Raw genomic sequence first — 11,311 nt, forward strand, 5'->3', positions numbered from 1 at the left:
GTAGTGCAGTTCTGGTATTTACACAGGGAAAATGGGCTGGGACAGGACTATTCTTATATCAGGGATAGAGTGCTAGGACAGTTCTGTTGTGCCTATCAGATGTAGAGTTGAGGACAGGACTGGTGAGTCTAGCATGGACATAGTGGTGGAACAGGCTATTAAGTCTATCAGGGACAGTGGACTTGAACACAGTAGTGTTGCGTCTATAAGAGCCTTAGTTTTGGGCAGGTCTGGTGGGCAGAGCAGGGACATTCGGCTAGGATAGGACCATTAGGTCAATCAGGGCAGTGGGCTAGGACACAGAACCGTTGTGTCTATCAGATGCATTAGGTGAGGACGGATGTAGTGGGTCAAGCAGGGACATTCGGGCAGGACAGGCTATTAAGCCTATAAGGGACAGAGGACAAGAACATGGTAATGTTGGGTCTATAAGGGCCTTAGCTTAGGGCAGATCTGGTGGCCCAGAAGGGACATTGTGCTAGGGTAGGACTATTAGGTCTATCAGGGACAGTGGGCTAGGCCACAGTACCATTTGGTCTATCAGATGCATTGGGTGTGGTACTTCCGGCTGGTCTGACATTGACACTGGGTTAGGAAAGGCTATTAAGTTTATCAGGGACAGTGGACTAGAACATGGTAGTGTTGGATCTATAAGGGCCTAATTTAGGGCAGGTCTGCCTGGCAGAGCAGGGACATTGGGCTAGGATAGGACTCTTAGGTTAACCAGGGACTGTGGGCTAGGACACAGTACCATTGTGTCTATCAGATGCATTAGGTGAGGACAGATGTGGTGGGTGTAGCAAGGACATTCGGGTAGGACAGGCTTTTAAGCCTATCAGGGACAAAGGACAAGAACATGGTAATGTTGGTTCTATAAGGGCCTTAGCTTAGGGCAGGTCTAATGGTCCAGAAGGGACTTTGTGCTAGGATAGGACTATTAGGTCAACAAGGGACAGTAGGCTAGGGCAGAGTACTGTTGGTCTATCAGATGCATTAGGTGTGGCAGGTCTGGGGGTCTGCCAGTGACACTTGGCTAGGAAAGGCCAGTAAGCCTATCAGGAACAGAGGACAAGACTATGGTAATGTTGGGTCTATAAGGGCCTTAGCTTAGGGCAGGTGGTGGGCAGAGCAGGGAAATGGGGCTTTGATAGGACTATTAGTTCAATCAGGGACAGTGGGCTAGGACACACTACCATTGAGTCTATCTGATGCATTAGGTGAGGACAGATGTGGTGGGTCCAGCAGGGACATTAGGGTAGGAAAGGCTATTAAGCCTATCAGGGACAGAGGACAAGAACATGGTAATGTTAGGTCTATAAGGGCCTTAGCTTAGGGCAGATCTGGTGTCCCAGAAGGGACATTGTGCTTGGGTAGGACTATTAGGTCTATCAGGGACAGTAGGCTAGGCCACAGTACAGTTGGGTCTTTCAGATGCATTAGGTGTGGCAGGTCTGGCTGGTCTGCAAGAGACACTGGGTTAGGACAGGCTATTACGTTTATCAGGGACAGTGGACTAGAACACGGTAGTGTTAGGTCTATAAGGGCCTTAATTTAGGGCAGGTCTGGTGGGCAGAGCACGGAAATTGGGCTCGGATAGGACTATTAGGTCAATCAGGGACAGTGGGCTAGGACGCAGTACCATTGTGTTTATGAGATGCATTGGCGAAGGACAGGTCTGGTGGGTCTAGCCGGGACATTGAGCTAGGACAGGCAGTTAAGTCTATCAGGGACAGTGAAATTGAACACGGTAGGGTTGGGTCTATAAGGGCCTTAATTTAGGGCAGTTGTGCTGGGCAGTGCAGGGACATTGGGCTAGGATAGGACTATTAGGTCAATCAGGGACAGTGGGCTAGGACAGAGTACCGTTGGGTCCATCAGATGCATTAAGTGAGGACATGTCTCTTGGATCCAGCAGGGACAATGGGTTAGGACAGGACAATTACATCTTTCAGTGACAGAGGACTAGAACACAGAACTGTTAGGTCTGTAAAGGCGTTAAATTAGTGCAGTTCTGGTAGGTAGAGCAGGGACATTGGGTGGCGCCAGGACTATTCGTATATCAGGGATAGAGGGCTAGGACAGTTCTGTTGGGCCTATCAGATGCATAGTTGAGGACAGGTCTGGTGAGTCTAGCATGGACATAGTGCTGGAACATGCTATTAAGTCTATCAGGGACAGTGGATTTGAACACAGTAGTGTTGTGTCTATAAGAGCCTTAGTTTTGGGCAGGTGTGGTGGGCAGAGCAGGGACATTGGGCTAGGATAGGACTATTAGGTCAATTAGGGACAGTTGGCTAGGACACAGTACCGTTGTATGTATAGATGCATTAGGTGAGGACAGGGCTGGTGGGTATAGAAGGGACACTGGGCCAGGACAGGACAATTAGGTCTTTCAGTGACAGAGGACTAGAACACAGTTATGTTAGGTATATAAAGGCGTTAGCTTAGGGCAGGCCTGGTAGGTATAGCAGGGACATTGCGGGAAGACAGGACTATTACATATATCAGGGATAGAGGGCTAGTTCAGAGTACCGTTGGGTCTATCAGATGAATTAAGCGTGTCAGGTCTGGCTGCTCTGCCAGTGACACTTGGCTAGGAAAGGCGATTAAGTCTATCAGGGACAGTGGACTAAAACACGGTAGTGTTGGGTCTATCAGGGCCTTAGCTTAGAGCAGGCCTGGTGGGCAGAGCTTGGAAATTGGGCCTGGATAGGAATATTAGGTCAATCAGGGCAGTGGGCTATGACACAGTACCATTGTGTCTATCAGATGTATTAGGTGAGGACAGATGTGGTGGGTCTAGCAAGGACATTCGGGTAGGACAGGGTATTAAGCCTATCAGGGACAAAGGACAAGAACATGGTAATGTTGGCTCTATAAGGGCCTTAGCTTAGGGCAGGTCTGGTGGTCCAGAAGGGACTTTGTGCTAGGATAGGACTATTAGGTCAACCAGGGACTGTGGGCTAGGCCACAGTACCATTCGGTCTATCAGATGCATTCGGTGTGGCAGGTCTGGCTGGTCTGCCAGTGACACTAGGCTAGGAAAGGCTACTAAGACTATCAGGGACAGAGGACAAGGCCATGGTAATGTTGGGTCTATAAGGGCCTTAGCTTAGGGCAGGTCTGGGGGTCTAGAAGGGACATTGGGCTAGGAGAGGACTCTTAGGTCTATCAGGGACAGTGGGCTAGGCCACAGTACCATTGGGTCTATCAGATGCATTAGGTGTGGCAGGTCTGACTGGTCTACCAGTGACACTGGGCTAGGACAGGCTATTAAGTTTTTCAGGGACAGAGCTCTAGAGCATGGTAGTGTTGGGTCTATAAGGGCCTTAGCTTAGGGCAGGTCTGGTGGGCAGAGCAGGGACATTGGGCTTTGATAGGACTATTAGGTCAATCAGGGACAGTGGGCTAGGACAGAGTACCATTGGGTCCATCAGATGCATTATGTGAGGACATACATCTTGGATCCAGAAGGGACACTGGGTTAGGACAGGACAATTACGTCTTTCAGTGACATAGGACTAGAACACAGAACTGTTGGGTTTATAAAGGCGTTAAATTAGTGCAGTTCTGGTAGGTACCGCAGGGACATTGGGCGGGGACAGGACTATTCGTATATCAGGGATAGAGGGCTAGGAAAGTTCTGTTGGGCCTATCAGATGCAGAGTTGAGGACAGGTCTGGTGAGTCTAGCATGGACATAGTGCTGGAACAGGCTATTAAGTCTATCAAGGACAATGGACTTGAACACAGTAGTGTTTCGTCTATAAGAGCTTTAGTTTTGGGCAAGTCTGGTTGGCAGAGCAGGTACATTCGTCTAGGATAGGACTATTAGGTCAATCAGGGCAGTGGGCTAGGACACGGAACCGTTGTGTCTATCAGATGCATTAGGGGAGCACAGGTCTGGTGGGTCTAGCCGGGACATTGAGCTAGGACAGGCAGTTAAGTCTATCAGGGACAGTGAAATTGAACACGGTTGTGTTGGATCTATAAGGTCCTTAATTTAGGGCAGATCTGCTGGGCAGTGCAGGGACATTGGGCAAGGATAGGACTATTAAGTCAATCAGGGACAGTGGGCTAGGACAAAGTACCGTTGGGTCCATCAGATGCATTAGGTGAGGACATACCTCTTGGATCCAGCAGGGACAATGGGTTAAGACAGGACAATTACGTCTTTCAGTGATAGAGGACTAGAACACAGAACTGTTAGGTCTATAAAGCCGTTAAATTAGTGCAGTTCTGGTAGGTAGAGCAGGGACTTTGAACGGGGACAGGACTATTCGTATATCACGGATAGAGGGCTAGGACAGTTCTGTTGAGCCTATCAGATGCATAGTTGAGGACAGGTCTGGTTCGGCTAGCATGGACATAGTGCTGGAACAGGCTATTAAGTCTATCAGGGACAGTGGACTGGAATACGGTAGTGTTCGGTGTATCAGGGCCTTAGCTTAGAGCCGGTCTGGTTGGCAGAGCATGGGAATTTGGCATGGACAGGACTATTAGGGCAATCACGGACAGTGGGCTAGGACACAGTACCGTTGTGTCTAGCAGATGCATTAGGGGAGGACACGTCTGGTGGGTCTAGCAGGGACATTGGGCTATGACAGGCTATTAAGTCTGTCAGGGACAGTGAAATTGAACACGGTAGTGTTGGGTCTATAAGGTCCTTAATTTAGGGCAGATCTGCTGGGCAGAGCAGTGATATTGGGCTCAGATAGGACTATTAGTTCAATCAGGGACAGTGGGCTAGGACAGAGTACCCTTGGATCCATCAGATGCATTAGGTGAGGACATGTCTCTTGGATGCAGCAAGGACAATGAGTTAGGACAGGACAATTACATCTTTCAATGACAGAGGACTATAACACAGAACTGTTGGGTCTATAAAGGCATTACATTAGTGCAGTTCTGGCAGGTAGAGCAGGGACATTGGGCGGGGACAGGACTATTCGTATATCAGGGATAGAGGGCTAGTAGAGTACTGTTGGTTCGATCAGATGCAGAGTTGAGGACAGGTCTGGTGAGTCTAGCATGGACATAGTGCTGGAACAGGCTATTAAGTCTCTCAGGGACAGTGGACTTGAACACAGTAGTGTTGCGTCTATAAGAGCCTTAGTTTTGGGCAGGTCTGGTAGGCAGAGCAGGGACATTCGGCTAGGATAGGAGTATTACGTCAATCAGGGCAGTGGGCTAGGACACAGAACCATTGTGTCTATCAGATGCATTAGGTGAGGACAGATGTGGTGGGTCTAGCAGGGACATACGGGTAGGACAGGCTATTTAGCATATCAGGGGCAGAGGAAAAGACCATGGTCATGTTGGGTCTATAAGGGCCTTAGCTTAGGGCAGATCTGCTGGCCCAGAATGGACATTGTGCTTGGGTAGGACTATTAGGTCTATCAGGGACGGTGGGCTAGGCTACAGTACAGTTGGGTCTATCAGATGCATTAGGTGTGGCACGTCTGGCTGGTCTGCCAGTGACACTAGGGTAAGGACAGGTTATTAAGTTTATCAGGGACAGTGGACTAGAACACGGTAGTGTTGGGTCTATAAGGGCCTTAAGTTAGTGTAGGTGTGGTGGGCAGAGCATGGAAATTGGGCTCGGATAGGACTATTAGGTCATTCAGGGACAGTGGGCTAGGGCAGAGTACCGTTGGGTCCATCAGATGCATTAGGTGAGGACATGTCTCTTGGATCCAGCAGGGACAATAGATTAGGACAGGTAATTACGTCTTTCAGTGACAGAGGACTAGAACACAGAACTGTTGGGTCTATAAAGGCGATAAAGTAGTGCAGTTCTGGTATTTACACAGGGAAAATGGGCTGGGACAGGACTTTCTTATATCAGGGATAGAGTGCTAGGACAGTTCTGTTGGGCCTATCAGATGCAGAGTTGAGGACAGGACTGGTGAGTCTAGCATGGACATAGTGGTGGAACAGGCTATTAAGTCTATCAGGGACAGTGGACTTGAACACAGTAGTGTTGCGTCTATAAGAGCCTTAGTTTTGGGCAGGTCTGGTGGGCAGAGCAGGGACATTCGGCTAGGATAGGACTATTACGTCAATCAGGGCAGTGGGCTAGGACACAGAACCGTTGTGTCTATCAGATGCATTAGGTGAGGACAGATGTAGTGGGTCACGCAGGGACATTCGGGCAGGACAGGCTATTAAGCCTATAAGGGACAGAGGACAAGAACATGGTAATGTTGGGTCTATAAGGGCCTTAGCTTAGGGCAGATCTGGTGGCCCAGAAGGGACATTGTGCTAGGGTAGGACTATTAGGTCTATCAGGGACAGTGGGCTAGGCCACAGTACCGTTTGGTCTATCAGATGCATTAGGTGTGGCACTTCCGGCTGGTCTGACATTGACACTGGGTTAGGAAAGGCTATTAAATTTATCAGGGACAGTGGACTAGAACACGGTAGTGTTGGATCTATAAGGGCCTAATTTAGGGCAGGTCTGCCTGGCAGAGCAGGGACATTGGGCTAGGATAGGACTCTTAGGTCAACCAGGGACTGTGGGCTAGGACACAGTACCATTGTGTCTATCAGATGCATTAGGTGAGGACAGATGTGGTGGGTGTAGCAAGGACATTCGGGTAGGACAGGCTTTTAAGCCTATCAGGGACAAAGGACAAGAACATGGTAATGTTGGTTCTATAAGGGCCTTAGCTTAGGGCAGGTCTGGTGGTCCAGAAGGGACTTTGTGCTAGGATAGGACTATTAGGTCAACGAGGGACAGTAGGCTAGGGCAGAGTACTGTTGGTCTATCAGATGCATTAGGTGTGGCAGGTCTGGCTGGTCTGCCAGTGACACTTGGCTAGGAAAGGCCAGTAAGCCTATCAGGAACAGAGGACAAGACTATGGTAATGTTGGGTCTATAAGGGCCTTAGCTTAGGGCAGGTGGTGGGCAGAGCAGGGAAATGGGGCTTTGATAGGACTATTAGTTCAATCAGGGACAGTGGGCTAGGACACACTACCATTGTGTCTATCTGATGCATTAGGTGAGGACAGATGTGTTGGGTCCAGCAGGGACATTAGGGTAGGAAAGGCTATTAAGCCTATCAGGGACAGAGGACAAGAACATGGTAATGTTAGGTCTATAAGGGCCTTAGCTTAGGGCAGATCTGGTGTCCCAGAAGGGACATTGTGCTTGGGTAGGACTATTAGGTCTATCAGGGACAGTAGGCTAGGCCACAGTACAGTTGGGTCTTTCAGATGCATTAGGTGTGGCAGGTCTGGCTGGTCTGCAAGAGACACTGGGTTAGGACAGGCTATTACGTTTATCAGGGACAGTGGACTAGAACACGGTAGTGTTAGGTCTATAAGGGCCTTAATTTAGGGCAGGTCTGGTGGGCAGAGCACGGAAATTGGGCTCGGATAGGACTATTAGGTCAATCAGGGACAGTGGGCTAGGACGCAGTACCATTGTGTTTATGAGATGCATTGGCGAAAGACAGGTCTGGTGGGTCTAGCCGGGACATTGAGCTAGGACAGGCAGTTAAGTCTATCAGGGACAGTGAAATTGAACACGGTAGGGTTGGGTCTATAAGGGCCTTAATTTAGGGCAGTTGTGCTGGGCAGTGCAGGGACATTGGGCTAGGATAGGACTATTAAGTCAATCAGGGACAGTGGGCTAGGACAAAGTACCGTTGGGTCCATCAGATGCATTAGGTGAGGACATACCTCTTGGATCCAGCAGGGACAATGGGTTAGGACAGGACAATTACGTCTTTCAGTGACAGAGGACTAGAACACAGAACTGTTAGGTCTATAAAGCCTTTAAATTAGTGCAGTTCTGGTAGGTAGAGCAGGGACTTTGAACGGGGACAGGACTATTCGTATATCACGGATAGAGGGCTAGGACAGTTCTGTTGAGCCTATCAGATGCATAGTTGAGGACAGGTCTGGTTCGGCTAGCATGGACATAATGCTGGAACAGGCTATTAAGTCTATCAGGGACAGTAGACTTGAACACAATAGTGTTGCATCTATAAGAGCCTTAGTTTAGGACAGGTGGTGGGCAGAGCAGGGAAATGGGGTTTGATAGGACTATTAGTTCAAACAGGGACAGTGGGCTAGGACACAGTACCATTGTGTCTATCTGATGCATTAGGTGAGGACAGATGTGGTGGGTCCAGCAGGGACATTCGTGTAGGACAGGGTATTAAGCCTCTCAGGGACAGAGGAAAAGAACATGGTAATGTTGGGTCTAATAGGGCCTAAGCTTAGGGCAGATCTGGTGGCCCAGAAGGGACATTGTGCTAGTGTAGGACTATCAGGTCTATCAGGAACAGGAGGCTAGGCCACAGTACAGTTGGGTCTTTCAGATGCATTAGGTGTGGCAGGTCTGGCTGGTCTGCCAGAGACACTGAGTTAGGACAGGCTATTACGTTTATCAGGGACAGTGGACTAGAACACGGTAGTGTTAGGTGTATAAGGGCCTTAATTTAGGGCAGGTCTGGTGGGCAGAGCACGGAAATTGGGCTCGGATAGGACTATAAGGTCAATCAGGGACAAAGGGCTAGGACACAGTACCGTTGTGTCTATGAGATGCTTTGGCGAAGGACAGGTCTGGTGGGTCTAGCCGGGACATTGAGCTAGGACAGGCTGTTAAGACTATCAGGGACAGTGAAATTGAACACGGTAGTGTTGGATCTATAAGGGCCTTAATTTAGGGCAGTTGTGCTGGGCAGTGCAGGGACATTGGGCTAGGATAGGACTATTAGGTCAATCAGGGACAGTGGGCTAGGACAGAGTACCGTTGGGTCCATCAGATGCATTAAGTGAGGACATGTCTCTTGGATCCAGCAGGGACAATGGGTTAGGACAGGACAATTACATCTTTCAGTGACAGAGGACTAGAACACTGAACTGTTAGGTTTGTAAAGGCGTTAAATTAGTGCAGTTCTGGTAGGTAGAGCAGGGACATTGGGTGGCGCCAGGACTATTCGTATATCAGGGATAGAGGGCTAGGACAGTTCTGTTGGGCCTATCAGATGCATAGTTGAGGACAGGTCTGGTTCGGCTAGCATGGACATAGTGCTGGAACAGGCTATTAAGTCTATCAGGGACAGTGGACTAGAATATGGTAGTGTTCGGTGAATCAGGGCCTTAGCTTAGAGCCGGTCTGGTTGGCAGAGCATGGGAATTTGGCATGGACAGGACTATTAGGTCAATCACGGACAGTGGGCTAGGACACAGTACCGTTGTATGTATAGATGCATTAGGTGAGGGCAGGGCTGGTGGGTATAGAAGGGACACTGGGCCAGGACAGGACAATTAGGTCTTTCAGTGACAGAGGACTAGAACACAGTTATGTTAGGAATATAAAGGCGTTATCTTAGGGCAGGCCTGGTAGGTATAGCAGGGACATTGCGGGAAGACAGGACTATTACATATATCAGGGACAGAGGGCTAGTTCAGAGTACCGTTGGGTCTATCAGATAAATTAAGTGTGTCAGGTCTGGCTGCTCTGCCAGTGACACTTGGCTAGGAAAGGCGATTAAGCCTATCAGGGACAGTGGACTAAAACACGGTAGTGTTGGGTCTCTCAGGGCCTTAGCTTAGAGCAGGCCTGGTGGGCAGAGCATGGAAATTGGGCCTTGATAGGAATATTAGGTCAATCAGGGCAGTGGGCTATGACACAGTACCATTGTGTCTATCAGATGCATTAGGTGAGGACAGATGTGGTGGGTCTAGCAAGAACATTCGGGTAGGACAGGCTATTAAGCCTATCAAGGACAAAGGACAAGAACATGGTAATGTTGGCTCTATAAGGGCCTTAGCTTAGGGCAGGTCTGGTGGTCCAGAAGGGACTTTGTGCTAGGATAAGACTATTAGGTCAACCAGGGACTGTGGGCTAGGCCACAGTACCGTTCGGTCTATCAGATGCATTAGGTGTGGCAGGTCTGGCTGGTCTGCCAGTGACACTAGGCTAGGAAAGGCTACTAAGACTATCAGGGACAGAGGACAAGGCCATGGTAATGTTGGGTCTATAAGGGCCTTAGCTTAGGGCAGGTCTGGGGGTCTAGAAAGGACATTGGGCTAGGATAGGACTCTTAGGTCTATCAGGGACAGTGGGCTAGGCCACAGTACCATTGGGTCTATCAGATGCATTAGGTGTAGCAGGTCTGACTGGTCTACCAGTGACACTGGGCTAGGACAGGCTATTAAGTTTTTCAGGGACAGAGCTCTAGAGCATGGTAGTGTTGGGTCTATAAGGGCCTTAGCTTAGGGCAGGTCTGGTGGGCAGAGCAGGGACATTGGGCTTTGATAGGACTATTAGGTCAATCAGGGACAGTGGGCTAGGACAGAGTACCATTGGGTCCATCAGATGCATTAGGTGAGGACATACCTCTTGGATCCAGAAGGGACACTGGGTTAGGACAGGACAATTACGTCTTTCAGTGACAGAGGACTAGAACACAGAACTGTTGGGTTTATAAAGGCGTTAAATTAGTGCAGTTCTGGTAGGTACCGCAGGGACATTGGGCGGGGAGAGGATTATTCGTATATCAGGGATAGAGGGCTAGGAAAGTTCTGTTGGGCCTATCAGATGCAGAGTTGAGGACAGGTCTGGTGAGTCTAGCATGGACATAGTGCTGGAACAGGCTATTAAGTCTCTCAGGGACAATGGACTTGAACACAGTAGTGTTTCGTCTATAAGAGCCTAAGTTTTGGGCAGGTCTGGTGGGCAGAGCAGGTACATTCGTCTAGGATAGGACTATTAGGTCAATCAGGGCAGTTGACTAGAACACAGAACCGTTGTGTCTATCAGATGCATTAGGGGAGCACAGGTCTGGTGGGTCTAGCAGGGACATTGAGCTAGGACAGGCTATTAAGTCTATCAGGGACAGTGAAATTGAACACGGTTGTGTTGGATCTATAAGGTCCTTAATTTAGGTTAGATCTGCTGGGCAGTGCAGGGACATTGGCCAAGGATAGGACTATTAAGTCAATCAGGGACAGTGGGCTAGGACAAAGTACCGTTGGGTCCATCAGATGCATTAGGTGAGGACATACCTCTTGGATCCAGCAGGGACAATGGGTTAGGACAGGACAATTACGTCTTTCAGTGACAGAGGACTAGAACACAGAACTATTAGGTCTATAAAGCCGTTAAAATAGTGCAGTTCTGGTAGGTAGAGCAGGGACTTTGAACGGGGACAGGACTATTCGTATATCACGGATAGAGGGCTAGGACAGTTCTGTTGAGCCTATCAGATGCATAGTTGAGGACAGGTCTGGTTCGGCTAGCATGGACATAGTGCTGGAACAGGCTATTAAGTCTATCAGGGACAGTAGACTTG

Source organism: Tenrec ecaudatus, chromosome 15 (assembly GCF_050624435.1).
Source record: "Tenrec ecaudatus isolate mTenEca1 chromosome 15, mTenEca1.hap1, whole genome shotgun sequence".
NCBI lineage: Eukaryota > Metazoa > Chordata > Mammalia > Afrosoricida > Tenrecidae > Tenrec > Tenrec ecaudatus.